Below are 20,357 nucleotides of genomic sequence, written 5' to 3'. Positions count from 1 at the left end.
GTGTAGCGTAATTCCCCAACTAATCCATCAAGACCAAACAGGTTACATCCCAGGGCGCTCCATCACCGAGAACCTGCGCAGGTTACACCATGACATTTATAGCACAGAACTAAGATCCCAAAAATACGCCTTCACATCTCTAGGTGCTGCCAAAGCTTTTAATTTGGTGCGGTGGAAGTGGCTGTATGCCACCATGGTAAAAATGGAGATAGGACCAATCTTTTTGAAATGGACCCAACTAGTCTATACTAATCCAACTGCCAGGGTTTGCACGAACAAGACATATTCCAGCAAATGGTCCCTCCAAAGAGGCACCCGACGGTGCGACCCACCTCGTCTCCATGTATGCTGATGACACACTACTGTACCTACATAATCCCGAACACCTCCTGCCTTATATTCTTGAGACCCTAGTCGGATTCCACAAATACACGGGAATCCAAATTAACAGAGACAAATCTTGTCTCTACTCCCTTGCAGCCCTACATACCGAAGATTATAGGTCCCTACCCCCCCTAGACCTCCAATGGCAAGAGAGATCCTTCAGGTACCTGGGAATCACCATACACCAGAACCCGCACACTGAACATATTCTTAACACGGTCAGGGCTAGGGACTCCCTCGAGAAATCTATGGAGTTCTGGAGCAGACTCCTGCTCTCAGTGGCCAGACGGGCTGGCTTCCTCAAGATGGTGGCTCTCCCCCGCCTCCTACACAACTTCACTAACGTCCCCTTCAACATTCCCTCCTCATTCTTCAAAAACATAAATAAACTTTGCAGGAGTTCCTCTGGCAGAGGGGCAGGCACAGAGTAGCGTTAGAAACACTCCAAAGACCCTACGAAAGAGGGCGAATGAAAGTCCCCAACTTCGAACTGCAGAACCTTGCTAGCCAGCTGAGGCATGTGATGCGATGGATGGCTGACGAGAGTACAGTGAACACTCGACTCCTCCAACCCGCCCTACCACATCTTCTACTCAGAGATCTACTCTGGACGGAGGAGAGCACTACACAACACTACCCATACATGGCCAAACTGGGAGTCCAGCTCTGGAAATGGGCCTGCAAAATGGTCGGATCAACAGACCCATACTCACCACAAATCCCCATAGCAGCAATTATGGCGAAACGAGCATGGGGACATCTGGAAGTGCGTACCCAATGGGAACCCTACAGAGTGGCCACGCTGAGAGACTTGGTTCAAGAACAGGGGACCCTAACATTTTCTGAACTCAGTGAGGCCACAGGGCTATCTACAGGACAGTTCTTGCTCTATGGGGCAGTAATGGGAGCCATGGAGAGTAGATGGCCCGGGGCTACTAACCCTGCAACGGAACATGAGACCATAGAAACTATGCTAAACGCCGCAGAGGGAGGCCACAAAACTTCACAACTCTACAACACCTTGATGCAAGGCACTACGAGAAACAAACTCAAATGTAAGGCTAAATGGGAGAGTGAACTGGGCCTCGTATTCGGAGACAACGAATGGGAAGCAATAACCCATTATCACAAGAAAATCTCTAGGAACGCCCGCTTACAACTCATCCAACTGTACATTACCAACAGGGCCTACTTCACGCCAGAAGCCATACCAAGGTTCAAGGGTGCGGGAACTCAGGTGTGCACCAAATGCAACGAGCCCAACGCTGGAATGACTCATATGTTTTGGGGCTGCCCGGTAATATTAGGTTTCTGGACACAAATAAAAGATAGAGTTGCTGATGCGGACATTGAAGTAGAAGTCCATAGCCCGGCAGCCTGTATATTAGACAACTACAGAAACCTCTCAATAGACTCAAAGATCTAATAACTATGACTGCAAAAAGACGCATAGCCATGGGATGGAAAAGCCCAAAATGCCCAAGCGAAGCACAATTTTGGGAAGACCTTAGCAAATGGATAACTGCCGAGACAGGAGCATGGGAAACTGCAATTCAAGAACAAAGACTAGACTCCAGCGCAGAACTGCAGCGGTGGATAGCGCTGACGGTACCGCTGCTATACCCCAAAGCGCCGGATGGCGCCTCAGACAGAAGTAATAGCCCCTGCTTGTAAGCTAACACGAAGGTCATTGATGGTCTGCCCGTGGTCTTGGCGAGGGGAGGAGGGGAGGGAAGGGGGGTATAGACACCAGATCCATACTTGAGAATGTCTTATCGAATATGGTTGTGTCTTGTTATATTGTTAAAACCAATAAAGTTATTTTTAAAAAAAAGATTGGCGCTGGAGAAACTACAGAGACCATACGAACAAGGAGGGATAAAAGTGCCAGATTTTGAGAAGTATTTTGTAGTGTATCAGAGGAACAGACACAAGACAGAGCTACGACAACCGGCATGCACCCCATTCTTTCTGAAGGAGATCGTGTGGAGCTTGGTAGCACAGGACCCTAGTTCCCCTCTGTTGCTGAAGCTGGGCATGACAATGTGGCAAAGGGCCTGCAGCTTTCTGGGCAACGTAACACCCTACTCCCCCCAGATCCCACTGGTGACACTAAAGGTTGAGGATGCGCATCACAGGTTGAATGTTAGGAAATACTGGGAGCCTAAATTGGTGGTGTCATTGGGCGATATAATAAAAGAAGGATGGCCGAGGACCTTTAATGAGGTTGTCTTGGAATCAGGAGTGCTGGAGGGGCAACACATAACCTATGCCTCACTTCTCCATAGACTGAAATTGAATTGGACAGGAGCGGAGGGAGTATTGGTTGAAGAAGAAACAATAGAAACACTCTATGATATCTCAGAAGGGGGACACGCAGTATCACAATTATACGAGATTCTGATGGCAAAGCCAGACAACAATCTAATACAGATTAAGCAAGGTTGGGAGGCAGACTTGCAAGAGCTACTGTCAGATGCAGCATGGAGCAGAATCATGGGGTACCATAAGACAGTATCCAGAAATGCGAAACTACAGTTGATCCAATTATATATTACTCATAGAGCATTTTTAACTCTGTGGAAAATTGCAAGGTTTAGTAAGGCAACTGAACAAGCTTGTCCAAAATGCGGCCTGATCAATGCAGACCTGAATCACATGTTCTGGGCCTGCGTAGAAATACATCAATTTTGGGAGGAGTTAGCCCGGATCCTAACTAGGATTGGGCTATCGCCAGACTCAGTCTCCCCTAAGGGGTACCTGCTGGGTATGTTTCCGAGACTAAAGCAGGCAAGACACATTAGTAAATTGAGAGATCTAGCGTATATCTTGGCGAAGCGGAGCATAGCAATGGGGTGGAAAGCAGGTAAAGGCCTGGTTATGGACGTGTGGTTTAAGGACCAACAGAAATAGTCACTGGCAGAAACTGCTGTGTGGCAAGAAGCATCCAGTCGGGGCTAGGAGGAGCAGAATATGGACTTAATGGCCTGGAAAAACATGTTACAGGAACTGACGCACCTTACACATGTAAACACTCAGATTCAAATACAGGCACCATCACAAACGGCAGAATAACGTTATGGTGAGAAGTTCATGTTGGTGAATACATCATAGGAAGCAAGTGAATAGGCTGGGAGGAGGGGTGGTCGGTGGGATAAGGGTTGGTTGAACAGTCTAACAATGTGTTGTGTCACTGGTGCTTATTTACAAAGTCTGTATGTTATTGTTTTTTAAAAATGTATAAAATCTTTTTTTTTAAAGTATCCTTACAAACAACGCACCATCCTATCACAGTATTCTGATGACTTGTGTGTGCAATCTAAACTACCTTTAGGTGATATTTTATTTTTTTATTTTTGTATTTGTTTGGATCAAAACTGACCTTTACAAAAACATATTTACAGCTTAAAAATGATTAACATTCTATAACACTTAAGTTTTGTTAAGACAGATAGACAATAAAACCAAATTAAGAAAAGGATAAAATAATAAAAAGAAAAAGATGAAATAAGAAATAGTGAGGGGAGAAGGAGGACAACAGGAAGAAAGGAGATCTAGGAGACATAGATGAGAATAATAAGGGGACAGTAAAAAAAGGACCAAGGAGTATAGGCAAGATATAACTAACAGGGCATTCATGTCCTGTTATCTGCCGATACAAGTTTTTGTCATTCGCGATCTATAATTGCAATCCTGCCCCTTTATTAACCCAAATTAATTTTCTACGAAACCACCGACCCCCCAATGTTCCTTTACTTCAACTTCCAATTTGAGCCTGTATTGTGCCTGTCTCTTGTTGCAGCAATCCAATTTTTGCTAGAACTTAATTAACTGCTATAGTTATGGCAGTATTGTGTCCTGAGATCATTAAGTTCCAGAAGTTTTCTGACGTCATCCATTCTACTTTATCCACAAAATTGTAGAAATGGTTGGCTCTCACATCCCATGTTCCTTTGCACTCTCGAAGCAGATGATGTAGGATTTGCTTAGATGGTTCTGAACAGCCATCACATAAAGAAATGGCTTTAGATTGTTGACCTCCAATACTTAGGATTTCTCTTGTATGAATTAGATTTAGGCGAGCCTTCAGGAATCTGTTTCTTGAGTCAGAACGTGGGAGTTTTTGTAAATATTTCGGCAGTTGTCCCAGCTTTTTGTCGACTGTGAGGAAACTATTTTTAGGTTTTATTTGCCTCATTTTAGATCCTGTTCTAATCCAGTCCATTATTTCTGTTTCTTTTTTAACTTTCAAAGGATTAGCCAACAGGACTTCTATCGTAGTATCCGCTGCCACCAGTATTTTTTCATTTTTGTTCTTAGTTCAGCTTTGATTTTATAAATTGATAGAGAGGCGTAGATCACATACCCCAGATACACTAGTTCTTCTGTTCTCTGGATCTCCTCACCTTCAAAGAACCAGCTTGCATAGTTTATTTGTTTATTTGGTTGTTTCATTATCAAGATTTTAGATTTCTTAGGGTTTACCTGTAGGCCGTTCACTTTGATGTACTTGCTTAGGCCATTCAAAAGATGTTGTAGTGCTAGCGCTGTTCTGTTGATCAGGACTATATCGTCTGCGTATGCGAGCCACAAAACCTTGGTTGCATATAGTTTCGGGCTCGCCATTGCCCATGATTCCAAAAAAGGCCCTAAATCTGATAGCTACTTGTTGAAGAAGAATGGTGCACCCAAGCAGCCTTGTCTTACTCCTTGCTCAGCCCTTATGGAGCTACTTAGGTGCCCAGCCTCATCCAGGCATACCATCAGTGACGTGTCCTTATGTAGTTCTGAAAGAATGGCCAGCAGGCCCTTCGGTGCTACCCAGTTTCTCAGCTTCTCCCATAAGCGATCTCTGATCACTAAGTCGAAGGCCCTGGAGAAGTCTATCCATGCTTCAAATATTGGACCTTCTCCTGAAGCTTTAGAATATTCTGACAGCAGGGACAGTGTTAGCCCATTTAGTGTGGTGGACATTCCCTTTCTGAATCCAGTTTGAAATTTAGAGATTGTTTTTGCATGCTTGGCCCAGTCCTCTAACTCTATCATGATCAACCTCATAAATATGTTACTTTCGATGTCGAGAAGGGCAATTGGCCTGTAATTTTCTGGCAGCGACCGATCTCCCCCTTTAAAGAATGGTATAATCACTGCTGTTTCCAGGACGGGGGGAACATGTGATTTTTTAGTATTTCTGTATATAGGATGAAAAGGAGGTTAGCCCAGGTTTTAACCTTGTTTTTTAATACCTGGTAAATTCACCCATTTGGTCCTGCTCCTTTTGATGATGAGGCTTTTAAAATTAGATCCTCTATTAGTTTTACGTCAAACTTGAGCTCCCATTTTGAGTTAACCTCTTCTCCTCTTAGAATCTTGGATGCATTCTTGAAGCTGTTTGTGAGATAGTCCACCCAGTTCTTTTCCAGGACTAAGTTACGTTGGGTGGTGTTATTGTCAGGTTTCTTCCCCAGATTATTTATAATGGACCAGAAGTTGCGAGTATTATCTTCACAGAGAACCTTAAGCATCTGTTCATTGTCTTGTTGATGACGCTGGAAGTTTCTTGCACGAGACCACTGTTTGTAGTTTCTCGCTAGATTTTTTAACTCTCTGCGTAGTATTGATGGGTTTGCTATAAGCAGATTCAGACGTCTGCATTCTCTTCTTAAACCTTTTTGGCGCTCCCAGGTTTCTTCATCAAATAGATGCTGATGATGAATTATTTTCCATGACCTGCTTATACTTGGGGGATGAATGGCCCAAATGAATTTCTTGAAAACTTCGGGGTTCCAGTTGTCCTCTAGGTCCGTGATAGTGAGACTTGACAATTTGTCATTTAATTTCTTACCCTCTCTCTTATATTTTACCAAAGATGCCCTTCCTTTTTTTATGGAGAGATTGTGTAAATACTTTGTTGATCAAGTTTTGTTAATGTAGGTATATTGATTTTTATGCGGTTGTGATCACTCCCTTCTCCCCATATAGTTTCCATTGAAATGTCTTTAACCTGTAAAGTTTCAGATGCAAAGAAATAATCCAGTGTTGAGAGGGAGTTGCCCCGCGACCAGGTTGGTTTTGCTGGTCTGTGACCTATAACCGATCCATTTAACATACCAAGTCCCCATGAGCTTAGATATTCTACCCACTGAGATCCTGTCTTTGTTTTTTTGACCCATTTTAAATGATTGTCTTTATTCTGTGTTGTTATGCATTGGGCATTTAAATCGCCTCCTAAAATCATGTTTACATCACTCTGAGTTAACAGTATTTTTTCCATTACTGTGGTCAGCAAGACCTGGAAGCTTTGAAGCTCCAAACGTGCCGGGTTCCAATATACATTCACTATTACCAGTTGAACCAGCCCCCACCCCATGGTATTGAGCCCGACTTTGCATGCAAGGATACCATTTTTGTCACTATGTAGAATTGTGACATCTCTACTGAGTTGCTGATCCCAATCAACAGCCCACCTGATGGCCGACCCAGTGCTTTCTGTAATGCTGGCACTGTGAGGACCGTGTATCCTTCTATTTGCAACGGATGTGTATGCCAGGTCTCTTGAAGTAATATTATATTGATGTTTTGAAAGAGGTTATTTTTCATTTTATTTGTCGTGAAGGTATTTGGGTGTTCCAGCTTGTAATTATTATTTCATCTTACCTAAAGGTTCGGAAGCCCCAGACCTAGCTTCTGGAGTACCTGTGTAAGGATTTCAGGAAGAGCGGCCAATGTGCCGTCCTTAAGATCAGTCTTATTTGCATTTGAACTAGAGGAGGTTTGATCGTTCAATGCACCTGCTGTTCTTATGTTTGATTCTTTGGGCTTACTATTCCCATTACCTTTTTCTTCATCCTCTTACACCGGCAAATTCTCCAAAACCACAAGGTGAATGTTCTTTAGGTTTTTACTGTTAGCTTTCAGTGATGTAAAGCCCACCTCTGCCAATTTTTGGTTGGAGCTGTTTGGGAACTTTACGTATTCCATATCTCCTGATACAAAGAGAAAGAGATTCGGAATCGTATTGATATATCCCAAAATTGCTCTTCTGCAAAGTGACTTGTGTTGCTGGATTTTGTTTGTCGCCTTAAACCATTGTCTTGGAATTGCATATTCGTGATTTTCAGCAGTTTCCACCAGTGACCGCACCTGGTCTTCAGGCGTTACCCCCTCACCTGGATCTTCTGAAGTCTCTTGCTCTTGTTGTTTAACTTCCTCCTGCAATTCCTTTGTTTTGCCTTGACCATTTTTGCTAACTATCTGATTGGGCAGTGATGTACCTCTTTGGCGAGGATGTTGTAAAAAGATTGGCGCAATTTTTCTCGTAGGTTCAACTGCTGATGCAATGATTTTTTTGACGTGCATTTAGCCCCCTTCTTTAGGAACATTGGGGCCCATGGGGGACCTTTTAACGAGGGGCATGTTTTTGCAGTTGTCTTCCTTGGGTTTATTTTTTCAAGACCCGATGTATCCATTGGAATATAGGATTCCAGCCTTGGCTCATGTACAGCTCCTGATTTGTCCTGTGGTGGATCAGTTTGCAACCCCACACTGACCTTCTTTTCTTTTTCTTTGGTCGAAGTTACTCGATTTTGTGATATATCTTCTGTGGGGTTCCCATTTTTCTTTCCTTTTCTTTGTGTCACAGTACTTTTCTCCACCCCATTTCCAGCACCTATATTTTTCTTGTCCTTCAGGGACTTAAATTCTTCCTTTTGTATCTCCTTATGTTTGCTTATGTCATTGGTTTTGATGTTAGATTGATCCCTGATGTTCAGGTTTTCATCCCTTTGTGCACCTTTTGGGACTTTCGTTTGATTTTTTCTTAGTACAATTGGAAATGTAGTAGTGCATTTCTTTCTGGCTTCCTTTTTCCTTGCTTTCCTCCTACCCTTTGATAGATGGTTGCCCGCTTCTGTCCATTCCGGAGCGGTCTCTCGCTGTTTTTTTTGGGGGGCCTTATGCACGCTCTTTTGAGGATCACTTGGACTGACCTCCATTTCTTCAGCCTCACCATCTTCGACCACATGTGCCAATCTTCTAAACTCCTCGACAGACTCCGAAAACGGTGTGTCATCGAAGCAGATAACTTCAGCCTCTCCTTCCAAAGGAGATTCTGTGGTTCCACCTCTTTCTGCACTCTGATTTTTAAGTAGTAGGAGAATTTCTGACAGCATGCCTTCTTGCTTATCTTTTTCTTCTGATCTCTGTTTAAGAGATCTTTGTATTGCTGAAGGATCCAAGCCTTGTTTAGTTATTTCTACCCTTAAGTCATTAATAGAGGGCATGAGGACTGTATTAATTGTCGTTGTTAGTCCCACTATTGATGGATCTATGCAAGCTGTTTCACGAGTCAGCTCTAGCAAGGTGCCACCTTGCGACTGAACTTCAGTCTTTAAGTGATCAAAAACTGTGACTAAGGAGTTCAAGACAAAATTTAATGCTGAGAGGGTTTCCGTACTTACTTGTTTTGCGGCTTCTTCCTCCTGCATTTGTTGGGATCCTTGAATTGAGTCTGTAATTTCCTCGATCATTTGCCTCCCACCATTGGTTTCTTTGGTCGATATTGCCTTTACAAATTCATCCTCCTGGTTTGTGCCCTCCATAGAGGTCTCAGCCGTGGCATCTTTTCCCAGTACCAATTGAAGTAAAGGGTCGTGGTTGGTGGGTGTCTCCTGTTCCCCAACATACAAAATATGCCAGTTCTTATTTTGGGCCATATTCTTACTTTCCACGTATTTTCCCTCACAAAAGTGATCTTCTATTTTTTTTTTCTTTTTTCAGTTGTGGTGGTTTATTCCAAACCACATTTCCAATGATGGGCAATGTCTGATACTGCATTGCTATTCACTGCTTGTGCTGAATGTACCTGCACAATCACTGTTATGCTTGATGTTGAAGGAACTGGTTCCCCTCTACATGGTGTAGAGTGTGCATCTTGGGATGTTATTTCCTCTAAGTATGAACCATCCCATTCCGGGCAATTGCAGTCATCTAAGAGGGCGTTACTGCGTAACTTCATTTATTTATGTATTTATTTATTTATTTTGATTGACTGTTTGTGTTTGATTAGGGGTGTCAATCAATGTTAGTGTGCCCACACGTTTCACTTACTGCTAGGTTACTACAACCTCAGAGATCTAATCGCAATGCCTTAATTAATATTAGCTATATCAAAAGAATGCCACAGTGCTGCAGACAAAAAATGAACAGCCAGGATCAAAGGATTGAACCTGCAGTCTCCCCGCTGTAACCACTCGCTAGTGTCTATAGTTAGTTAAATGGCCAGGACAATAGTGGAGGGACCTGTGCAAATATCTATACCAATGGTCCCCCAAAAAGCACTTTGTGGGCCAACCTCGAGAGAACCATCAAGCAGACGTTCTCTTCAACCAGCCACTGCACACATAAGCCTTTCCCAGTACTCACAGTACTCCACAGTACTCCACAGTACTCCCAATGTGTGGAGATCAGGTCTCACTGCAGCAGACCCGTTTCTCCATGCAAATGTGGCTTCTGGAGTCTCCTGGCGTATCCTCTGACTGCCTCTGCAGAGTCAGGGTCAGTATAGCGCTCCCCTCTGCTCTACGCTCTCCTGCCTCCTCTCCTGCCTCCTCTGCAGCAGCTGCGGCAGCTACGGGGGCTACTTAGGCCATGAGGGCTGCGGGGCCAGCGGGGGCAGCAGCAGGGGTAGCGGGGGTAGCAGGATCAGCTCTCGCCTCAGTGCGCAAAAAACACGCCACAGACTCGCCTCGCCTCACTCCTTTACTCCGTTAGAGTAAAGCACCGAAGCCGCACGTCAAGCCGCACCATAATGTAGGTGATATTTCAAACCTTGTAGATGCTAAGACTGTCTCAGTTGATATCTCAAATGATGCAAGTGTGTCGATCTAGAATAATAGACACCCCTCGATCAGAAGGCTATGTATTATGTTGGCCGAAGACCAACCGTGTCATGCATTTAGTATTAGAAATATATAGCAATAAGCTTGACTAAGGTGCGGCCATTTTAAAGCAACTGAAATCGCCATCTTGTTTTCTCTAACGTTGCCTTTTTGCCTCATGTAAAACTGCTTTGCTGAAATATTATTCTGCTTCACTGGTGCACAATGCAAGGCCGCGAGTGGCATGTTGAAACATAACGTAGTAACCCAGACAGAAATGCCCGGTCCCCTCCCTCGCATATCCTTGGAGAGTGAGCAGCAAGGCATTCTAATAAGTACAGCAGGTGCCAGCTAGTCTCGGTAAGCATAGTAGAAATGCTGGAGCGAATATTAAAAGTATTGAATTATGCTCTTCTTTGCGGCCCCCCTTCCCTGAGCCCGGTGGAATCCTGGAGAGCAAGTTGACCCCCCGGCACACGAATAGAAACTAGGAGATAGCAAGGCCTGGAATGTGTCTCTCCCTACGCACAGCTTGCTTGCAAAAACAGAAGCATTGCGTTCTTTAAAACACAGACTTATGTCTGTGGGCTTACAAAATTGCAAACTGTTACAAAATGAATGTTTGAAGGTGTCAAACTCGTCACCATTGTCAATCATCGTGCCTAGTTCAAAGGAAATGCAATAGGGGCGGTATAAGTTGTGAAACTACTGATTACTAGATGCTTGTTTTGTATATATGTAACTGTTGTACGAATTTCTCTGGCTCTTGCGTCCCCCGAGGTCTGGTAGAAACACGTCGCGGGGCGTGGGACCAGTTGGCCAACTGAGACTATTTGCTTTGCAATAAACCCTAGATTATGGGAATACAACCTCGTGTCTGGCGTATCAGTTCGTGTGTGGTGATTGTGCCTTGTTTCCATACGCGAGGGTCCCTCAGGAGCCCCTTCACGTGTTATAACCACCCCTGCAATAAGTCATACCATACCTATATGTCCCAGCCCACTGGTCATACAAGAAGCTGACCTTTTATACGATCATCAAAATAGTATAGTGACCAATAATACCCCTGATGGGACTTGACAGCCAGATTCCACTCTGAATGGGTGTGATATCCCCCCTTGTGCTCCTTCATCATTCCTTAAAATAGCACATCTGAACACCTGTTCGCTAGATGAAAATGGGGTAGAAGTGGAAGCCTACCTGAGCACCTCCAAAATTGAAGTCATGGGCATTAGTGAAACCTGGCTACATGATGCTGCCAACAGGGCAGCATCCTCTTCTGTTCCACCCAATTATGACATTCTAAGGATAGATCGCCCAGACCAGAGGGGGGATGGTAGCATTTTCTATTAAGACAAATCTAGACTACCACATCTGGAAACACCTACTCTTAGAAGGTTGTGAGAGTTGGTTTATTAAAATAAAAACAAACCTCAAAACCTCTATTACCGTGGGGGTCATTTATAGATCCCCTAATGATATGCCTCTATTTGAAGAACAATTCTTGGCTTTATTGCTCAACCTTACAAATCCCAAATCCCCTGTCATCTGTTAGGCGGAAACCTGTGCAGTTCCCTCTGGGACCACTGCAAAAGATTTAGGACTACAGGTGTTTGGCAGTAAACCCACTTGGTAGCAGTCTGTACCACACAGATTCACTTGGTAGCTGTGGCTGAGCAGTCAGACTTTCCTCAAGAAGAGTTAGGCAGTATGTGGAGTATACAAAATAGGGCAATCTACACGGTAGAACAAGCAAACACGGAACAAGGCTTCGGTGTAAAGATATAAAGGTATTTATTTATAACAACACATCTATGGAAAACACTCTTGCACTAATACGGCAAACAACCTCAATCACAATTACTTATACGAAGAAAAAGATCAATCCCCCTAACAATAGTTCGACAAGTCTAGGTTTACCGGCATCACTTATTTGCAGACAGAGGTGTATGCTTTAACCTAGATGGCACTCTAGTATTCGTTAGGACGGGAGAGAAAAATAAGGCAGGTTATGAAATCAACTCGGTACCAATACTTTACGGACAAATGCAAGGCAAGTAAGGCAGGGTCTACTGCAGATCACAAAGTTCAGAGGCCAGGCCCACTCGGAGAGAGGCAAGGTGATATGTCCCAAAAAGTGTCTCAGTGGAAATGCGCTTCGAGTCTTTATCGCAAATTGTTATGGAAAGATTGGACCAGTTCAGAACAGCAAGTTAAAGAAAGCTTGGAGGCGACCCAATGGAAAGGCGAGGATTAAGACACCTCACTCTATCCGGCAGAAAGGGAAGCCAGGCGGACACGGTACCTTGTTTGTGGAGAGACAGCTCCGGCGGGGGCAGTTGTTCCTGGTGGTGGATGAACTTCGGGTCTTTGCCAAGAGAAGAGATGATCTCGTTGTTGAAGAAAAGAGGAAGATCGTTGCACCACCAGGGAAGAGACCCGCCGCGGAGTGCTCCGTCACAAGGCACCACCTTTTGGTCGCGGTACAGGGGTACTGGCTATCCGGTTGCCGGGGTGCTCTGCACGGGCAATTCGACCACTGCGTCCTGGAACGAAGAAAAAGCAAAGGGGACTGGTTGTTCCCACCAGTCATGGGAAGAGACTCTCCGGCAGGGAGATTTCCTCCGTCGTCGGGAAGTGGTGAGTCGGTTCAGCAGGGCTCCACCGGAGGTGTCGTTGTTGCAGGTCGGCTCAGCTTTACCCTCGTCGGATTCTTAGGTCCTGTGGCGACTTCTGAAGATCCAGTCCCAAAAGCCCTGCTTTTATGCAGAAAACCCCCATTCATTCAGCCTAACTATCAATCAAAACACGCTAAGTGGTGAGCGGGGTGGCTCACCACTTGGGCCAATCACACCAGAGTGTGACTGGAGTTGGCAAGGCAACTCAGTCCAGGGTGCCTAAATCCCCTCCCACACCCCTGTGGTAACCCAGACAGAATGGCACCACTTTGGAGGGTCTCTATACAGAAGCCCGCCAAAAGTGGAACAAAGGGCTCAACCTTTGGTTTAGGAGTCACAGAGACGAACACAGACGCCATTTTAAAAACCGAGTTCTGGCAGAAAATCCCATCCGATAGACTTATTTAAGATAAGTAAACCGGTGGTATGTTAGAGATTAACGAGAGAAAGTATCAATCTCCAACAATGGGAAGAATCCCATAGGGTTATATTCGGGGTCGAATATAACAAGTAGTTTCCACTGCCACCAGACAAAACTCGACGAGGGGGGACGGGACAGTGCCCCCTCGAATAACAGACCCAGGAGTAATCGAATTACCCCTACTAGTACGTCCACAATAGGATGGTTTGTACTAGTTCTGTTAGTAAATTTAGGTCTAGTAAAGCCAATGGTGACTTTACATGCCCGGGGAGACAGTAGTCAGTCCCCGGGTATGGAGTCTTTGATGGAGGTCCGCTAGGACACCCCAGTGCTCCGGCACGGAGGGTGCAGTGTAACACACATAGCAAAACATATGAGACCCTATGGAGTAAAAGACCCCATAGCCCATAGAACACATTGACATTCAAAGGAATTACACACATTCATGTCCAAGAGTGGGGGAAAAAGAGTCTCACTCTTGGCAGGATGGAAAAAAACAAACTCCAGAAATCCAGCAAAGCTGCTGGGGGACTCACTAGGTTAGGAAATTTAGCCTATACAGAGAATTCTCCCTAACATCATCATCTTAATAATTGGGCTAATGATAATAAGAACAAACCGGCAAAGTCACTTCTCAATGCTTTAGATACAATCAAATACACGCATTGGATAAATACCCCTATAAATAGGGATGGGCATACCATTGATTGGGTTCTCACCCACAAGCTCAAGGTGACTGACCCAGCCTGCTTACCCTGTCCATGGTCAGATCATCATATAGTAAACTTTGTTGTCTACCTTATGGATGCTCCCATGCGCCTCAATAAACAGCCAAGAATTGTAAAAACCTGATGCAACTTTAGGAATGTTACCCCCAGTGAGTTTGTCACACTCCTTCGCCTGAAACTGCCTTCACCAGAATTATTTGACAATGGGACTTCTCTGGTTTCCCATTTGTCATCCGCTAATTCCTCTACTATTGAGGCACTAGCCCCATAAGAAAGCAAGGCTGTCAAATCTGAGACTGTGAAAAACTCCTGATTTAATGACAACTTACTTAGTTCTAGACTCTTGAAATGCACATTAGAGAGAGTGGCGGAAGCAACCCTCACCAGAAACACGTAAAAAGAATAAAGATGGAGTAAACAACTATATTATGTAGGAAAAATACAAACATTTTAACACAAAAATCTGTAATGACAAATCAAGAGCAGGTGAGCTGTTTAAGATACTCAAGGAAGCGGAGGGCAAAAACAGCAACAGCGCTTGCATCAAGCCTAATGCTGTGTGGTGTCAGATGATCGAAGAAGAGTTTTCTAACAAACTTCTTGGGCATCAACAAGCCATTTCTACCAAACAATAATCTGGTTTACACACTATCTCGATGAAACACTGACACCAGCTGTTTCCAATAGCAATCCATCGATAGCTGAATTTAAGTTCAAGCCATGCTCTGAGACTGAGATCATCGATAATAATAATTTGAAGCCAAGCTCCTGTAAGGGTGATGTTTGACCTGCAAACATCATTAAGCAATCTATCGTGCTCTTGAGCCTTTGGATCACTAGAATAATTAACTTATCATTTAGTGACGGTGTGGTTCCCCACTCTCTCAAGGAGGTATGGATAACCCCCCCTTCTGAAAAAAACTCACTGGATCCTACCGTTGCCAAAAACTATCGACTCATTACCAACGTCCCATTTCCGCTCAAGATCCAGGACAAAGTGGCTTACCTGCAGTTCCAGTCTTTCCTGAAAAAAGAACAACATTCTAGGTATCCATTAAGCCGGCTTTAGAGCACATCACGAGACAGAGTCAGCTCTCCTGGACCTTAAGACTACCATGTCCGGTATAGTGGCAAAGGTCAAGCAGCATTTGTTATGCTGTTGGATCTCTCAGCTGTGTTCGACCTGGTCGACCATTCCATTCTGGCCGACAGGCTGAAGTGTCTGGTAGGCTGCTCTGATGGTGTGTCAGATTGGATAGCATCCTTTCTTGGACCAAGGGTATCGAGAGTAGCAGTGGAGGATGTCCAATCCTCCCCTAATTTAATCAATGCAGGAGTCCTACAGTGCTCCTGCATTTCACCATCTCTCTGTAACATCTATAAAAGACCTTTGCTAGACTTACTGGACCACCTGGGCATCCGATCAACCAACTATGCGGATGATACCCAGGTGGTCCTTGAGTTATCTGGCAACTATACCCAGGATTCTGAGCAGCACAACCACGTGTATGCTGCCATTCAGTCATGGATGCTGTCCAACTCATTGGCTCTGAACGATGATAAAACAGAACTCTTGCTCGTGACTACGGGCCAACGTCTTGCAAAACTTGAGGCCTCCTATAGTAGCTTCATCATTGCCAATAACCAAATTGGGGTGTCAAACTATGTCAAAACACTGGGTGTCTTTCTAGACACGGAATTGAATAGGAAGTCCCATGTATCTATCCCACATGTGCTCCTCATGTGGTTATGTGCTTAGGCTGATGAATCAAATTAGACCCTACCTATCTCTTAAGAACAGATATATTCTTCCCTCTGCTTTGGTGACCTCAAGAATAGATTACTGCAACAGCCTGTTACTAGGAACATCACAGGCTAAACTGCAATCCCTACAGGTGGCCCAGAACGGTGCAGCACGTGCAGTCTTTGGGCTGCACAATGAAGACCATGTCATTGAATCTAGAAGGGCCTTACACTGGCTACCCATCAAACACAGGATCATTCACAAAATCCTTTCACTGATTTACAAATGCTGGACTTCGACTGCTCCATTGTACCTGACAAAATAACTGACCTTAGATCTTCCTTGCCATTCTTTACGATCCAGTGATGGCCACAAACGTAAACAACCACGGTTTAAATTGGCACAATTTGGTGGCAACAGCTTCCCAGCATAAGCTCCCAGGCAAAGCAAAGTACTTCCATTGGCATTAAGAGCAGCCAATTCACTCTCTCTATTCAGGAGGGTGGTCAAAACGTACTTATTCAATCAGTAACCTCCCTTGCTGATGTCCACAGCTCTTTGATCATGTAAGTTGTTTGTATTTGTTGTGTTTTCTGTTGTTGTGTGCCCTGAGGCCCATGGGCAGGCGGCACAGAATAAGAAATTAAATAAATAAATAATTATATTGTTATCGTAACACAGTAAACCATTCGTTTGTAAGTTTTGTCTATTTTAATAAACAAATTCCACCCATATTTGACATGAAGTGCTAAGTTGGTTGTCAGGGTGAATAAATCACAGTTTATGGTTGCCACACTTTGCCAGCACGTGTTTTGACCAAAATGGTCTTTTTCAAGGCAGAAATCCTAATCCAACAACCTTAATCACGTCATAAATCAAATCTGTACACAAAAATAAACATTAAAAGTACACAAAAAACATGATCAAATGCATGGCATCAGCATGGAAGGATTCATTATTGTCCGATTGTGTACCATATAAAGAAGAGGAGACAAAAACGGGGGAGGGGAGGACGGACAAATTAGAAAAATAAGTAAAAGACAATTTAAAGATGCTCCTCAGATTTGCAGCTCATTATTCAATTGCAAGACAGAAATCCTCAAAGCGGGAATAGGTCAATAATTAAAAGGCAATTCCAAAATGCTCCTCATTAAGCTAATAACTCATTAGTCAAATACAAGACAGAAACCACCATTCATCATTATAATTTATGATCAACAAAGTTGCCATTTTGATAATCCATTTCACAATACATTCTGTAGGAAGTTCCCGCTAGTGTTCCGCTACCCCATTTGGCAGATATTATTACAAAAACGAAGCATTTCAAAAATCACTTTGGTCGGTTCTTCATTGCTACATTAACATATCCAAATATAAGTGCTCACTATTTTTGTTACACTCTTAACTCAAAAAAGTTGCATTGTCTGAAAGCAGGATATAAAATACATCTATGAGAGTAAACCTAAGTACACTACAAAAAAATATGATAATGATCTACATTTCATACAAGAGTGGATCACCATGTGTATCAATAATATCAGCGTGTATAGGACCATATTACCAAATTACTGTGAATGCAAGAAGATGTCCCAGGCCAAATGATAATGATGTGTTATTATATATCACTTACGCTTTAGCGCTTTATATGGAACAAATATACATACAATATCACCCAACCTGTGTTGGTACTCAGAAGGATAAAAGGCTGGGTTGAGGTGTTCAAGAATAGACTAAATCAGTGACTCATTCCCTGAAGTGTGCCTGAAATAAACCTTTAATGAGTCTAGTAAATATTGTATAGAATTGCAGAAAGACAAATTATTTGTTATTCCTAGTCTTTCTTATTTAGGGTCACTGCTCAAAGTATTACACTTTTAGAACCCCCTGTTTTTTTAAGATGCCTGAACAAGAAAGACAGCCACTCCAGAAACAAAAAGCCACATAGCGCTGGCCACAGCCCAGGAGCTTACATTAAAAGAAAATGTGTTAGGGGTAGAAATGGAGACCAAATGGTTCGCAAGGGAGACCTCAGGGGTTACAGCTGACATGATATTTCATGGAATCTGCCTGTTTTTTACACCAGCAAAAAGCATGCAAATTCTGCAGAAAACTATTGTAAACACTGTAAACCTTGGGTAAATGGCAAGCAGTGTTTACGTATTTTGCACGGCAGAGTGCAAAAGGTAAATGTACACTGCCATTTTGCACTATGGTGTGAACATGAGGAAAATTGTGCGGACGGGACCTGTTTGCACCAAAGTGCAAACGTAACGGGTCCCTTCTGCGTCATTTACGGGGAACTCGAAAATGAACCTGTGTGTGTCTGTGCAGATAACTAGCAGAGAAACGTCTCTCGTGCCATTTTCCACTCCCCTGTGTTTCCAAAGCATGTGAGCACCGCGCAGGCACCCAGACACATGGAAAAAAAGAAAGGGAAGGGCCCTGACCCCACACCGCTCCACGTCTAGTAACTGAGAGAATCCTGACCCAGGGACCTTACCTTTGAAGCCCAGCAGATAACCTATAGTTGATTGCCTCTATTTGATTTCCAGACTGCTGTGCCAATCTCCACCCAGTGGTGCATTGGGAAGCAAAAGAGGCCCTGGAAATAATTTTGAAAGTGGCGCAACATTACAGGGTTTGAAATTGAGGGGAGCTGGGAGCTATTTAGCTTCTGCTTGTAGCCTAGAAGAGCCTGGTTAGCTTGACAGCAACAGCTACCAGGAGATACTTTTGACTCCCCAGATAAGTTGATTCAAATTTAACTCTGTGCATTTGAGACAATCTGTAAATAAATATTAGGACACAACTATACAACATTTAAAGCATAAGAGGTCATAAATAATGGACAAAATGATATGTTTGCATCTTGTGTGGTGGTTACATTTTCAGATGCTAGTCGTAGCTCCTGGTCACTGGTTATTGTTGGATATCCAGGAGCTGCTTTTAGCTCCTGCTTATCCAATTTTAATTTCGACCCTGCATTATATATTTTGAGCAAACCCAATCACTGTCCCATAGGAACATTTCAAAAAAAGACCAATGATGTAGGGCCCACCAGGAAATCTCCAGAGTTCCCTGTAGGCCAGTCCACCCCTGTTCTGGCTGAAAACAGGTCCAGTTCTTTTGCTGGCAATATACCCTGATTTCCTCTACTGCTCAGCTCCTCACTGCAATATGCCCTAGGCCTGTCTCTCCCTTTGCCACCACAGCTCAAGATGGTGTGTGTACCCACTAGAAGAGGCTCGATCATGCAGGAGGACGATCAGCATAATTCAGAGAGAGGGCCGAGCCCGGGGTCTGGCCTGGCTCTAAAAGCAGAGCCATCAAAAACATAAAGAAAATGGCAAATAAATCTGTCCGTGTAATATTTTGTAAACATATGATATATAAGATGTTCTATGTATAGAATAGATGCAAGCAAAAATGTAGTACATAGTCATTTTCTGGACTTACTGTCTCACAAAGAATGTAAAGTGGAGTGTTTGTCCCTGTAAAGTTAATGCAGACACTAATCTGATCTAATTATTTCCATGTATAGATTTAGCATGTCTTTGTGCGGGTTTTACACTTGCAAGCAGCGGCGCCCCACCTGCTGAGACAGCAGTTCTATCCCACATGTTACACAACTCTGACAGGTTCTGCCAGTATTTGATCACTTGGCCAGTTTGGTTTGTAGTGTTCAAGACAGGAGGATTGATCAGGGATCATTCGTTTCAAGCATCACCCTACAAAAGACCAATAGTGTGTTTGAATTATGAACACCTTTGAGGCCTACCTATAATTAACTGCAGTGAACATAAACAGTGATGATATCTTTACTTTAATACTATGAATTCATGCTGGGCTTTGCTTTCAAGGTGAGACACAAAGCATGCAGTGGAAATGACAGACTTTCTTTCTATATCTTCAATGTGGGGTGAAAGCCTCCCTAAATAGATGCCAGTGAGAGGGCTTCATATTGAGTAGATTTCCCCTAGCAATGTATATGCTCCCTTGCACACTATATTTCACTGAAATATGTTACATGGTCGAAAACATACTTTGTGAAATATGACCACAGTTCATTGAGCAAAAAAAGAAAGGTTTGTATTTGAATGGAGAAAAATACAATCTCCATTTGTTGTGCATGTAAACACTAAAACTGAGATAGCCTTACCCTAACAGTCTTGTGATACTAGTGACGGGTAATAATCCCTGGCAACGCGCTCATCATGATGTAGAGCAACACAGATTGGAATCCCGGGTCTGGTATTAAGTGCGTTATAAAAAAAAAATATCATTATAATTATACAGCAGGGTCACTGGGGCAGTCATGCCAGCGTGGCATCCATCGGGAACAAACATGTGGATGGGTGCACCAGAATCAGTCGATTCGGATAAATGGTTCCCAACTGGTATTGCACATGTAGCAGGTGTTTGTGGCCTCCAGTCAGGATGGTGCACTAAGTCTGATCTGTAAAGTAGAAAGGAGAATGTGTGGGTCTCTCTCTTCCAGGTTGTTTCTGTTCCATGATGGCCAAG

Source organism: Ambystoma mexicanum, chromosome 6p, assembly GCF_040938575.1.
Source record: "Ambystoma mexicanum isolate Mex_15411 chromosome 6p, UKY_AmexF1_1, whole genome shotgun sequence".
NCBI lineage: Eukaryota > Metazoa > Chordata > Amphibia > Caudata > Ambystomatidae > Ambystoma > Ambystoma mexicanum.
Note: the sequence above shows the minus strand (reverse complement) of the source record.